Raw genomic sequence first — 2,008 nt, 5'->3', positions numbered from 1 at the left:
AGGTAAGAGCTTCAAACATGGGCCATTTTTTGATGGACTGTTGGGCCAAGTGACAAGGAGCGTAATTCCCCCATCAAAGTATGACAACTGCCAGAAAGTATTCAAAGAGTTGTGAGCCTTGATAGGTACGGGAAAGAATACCATAAAATAAGAAAGAGACGGTTACTCGTATCTCTTGGTAATTTGAAGAGACACCGGAAGAATGAACCTAGTTAGCAAAAAAGTACAGATACGTATTATCTGCAATTAATGAGCATCAATGAGAGGAAGCGTTATAGAATCTTCATGAAACAGTTACTATTATTAGTTATAACGTTACATTGATGTCATTAATTGCTCATAATGGCTCTATTATGAGGAGAAAGAAATGTAGTACTTAGAAATAGCTATAAAAGGAGAGAAATAACATTTGTATGGGACACACTGATTATTGCTGAAATATACTTATTTACATTGCATAAAATCTGCTTATTCTATTATTCTCTCAATCTCAATTTTTCTTTTCTTGTTACACAATTATTTCTTTATTCGATTATCAGTAACCCGAGTTCTTCTAAAAATTACGCTTTGACCAAAATTCCTATTTCTGGTTAAACAGTTATATGATCAGCTCCCTTCTTATTGACAGGTCGGAGAGGAGTGAAAAGGACGAGGGCTCCTGCTCTCGCATTCCGTTAACCGGCTCCCCCCGCCCGGCCCGTTCCAAGAGTTACTGCAGGCAGGGGCGTAGAGAGCCTGGTCGCTCATCGGACCGCGCCAGCGACCGAGACCGTACGCTTGGAGGTCGCTCCTCAACCGGAGACTTCGGTCTCCACAATCCGTTCAGCGGGCGAATCTTCATGCGTCAGTAGCGGAGAGGCCCTGTCGAAGAGGCAAAGGGTATTGTTGGAAGGGGCTTCTTTAGTCGATACGCCCTCGAGGGGCGACCTTGTTTCGACGTCACCCGAGACCGGCGGTGGTGCCAGCCTGGATTCGGTGGCGATGCCCGTTGCGAGCATTCAAGAGGCTATTGTGACGTAGGGATAGAGTTCCGAGGCTGCTGTTGTTGTTCCGAGCGGGCCATCATCATCTCGGCCGAACCGCACCCCTTCTACGGCCAATAAGAGGGGAAAGGGCATCATGGTTGAGGATTATGAATCCGAATCCGACATTGACCCTGAGGACATAAGGATGTTCGAGGAGGGCTTTACCCGAACTGGACATAAGGATGTTCCGAGGCTGAAAGTGGATCTCTTCGGGAGGTCAGCGATTCTGGGTTGTCACGCGGTGTGGCCACGATGGCCTTAAGGGTGAGTTTCCCTTTGTTTTCTTCGCTTTGTGACCTTTGTCTTTACACTGACTTTTTCACTCCTCTCTCTTTTTTTAGACTTACATGCTGGAGATCGAGAGTGCTCTTAGGGTTGAGACGCAGGCCGAGATTTTTCTAAAAATGGCCGAGAAGTACCGGCGGTATCGCAACAGGTGCCGTGAGTTGCACGAGCAGCTTAGAGTCGGCGCTAGTACCCAGTCCATCAGGGAGGAGTTGGAGAAAAAATATGAGGAGCTGATGCGGTCTATCCGCAGATGCAGGGAGCTTGAGGAGCTGATTCATTCCAAAGACGAGGAGCTCGAGGTGGGCAAAGGGGTTGCCGCGGAGTGTGAGGACCTTCAGGCAAAGGTGCTATCTTTACGAGCTGAACTTGAGCAAAATGCTACTAAAGTCGACGCTCTGAGTGCAGAATGGTCGGAGAAGGTGGCCGAGCTAGAAAAGAAAGATGCCGAGATGGAGAGAGTCGAGGATGCTCGAGTGTCGGCTTTGGCGAGGGCGGCGGCGCTGGAAGACACTATCCGTGTCCTCAAGTCTTAGCAGGAATTTGAGAGGGCGACGGCCACGCTGAGGGAGTCGTGGCTCGAGGAGCGTATCGGTGAAATTGACCGGGAAGCTTCGAGTCTGGGAGATCGAGTCACGATTCTTGAGGCTGAGAAGGCGCAACTGTTGGCGCAAGCTGAATCTGCTTCTACCACTATC

Source organism: Nicotiana attenuata, unplaced genomic scaffold (genome assembly GCF_001879085.1).
Source record: "Nicotiana attenuata strain UT unplaced genomic scaffold, NIATTr2, whole genome shotgun sequence".
In the NCBI taxonomy this organism is placed as follows: Eukaryota; Viridiplantae; Streptophyta; class Magnoliopsida; order Solanales; family Solanaceae; genus Nicotiana; species Nicotiana attenuata.
This window is presented reverse-complemented; position numbering follows the sequence as displayed.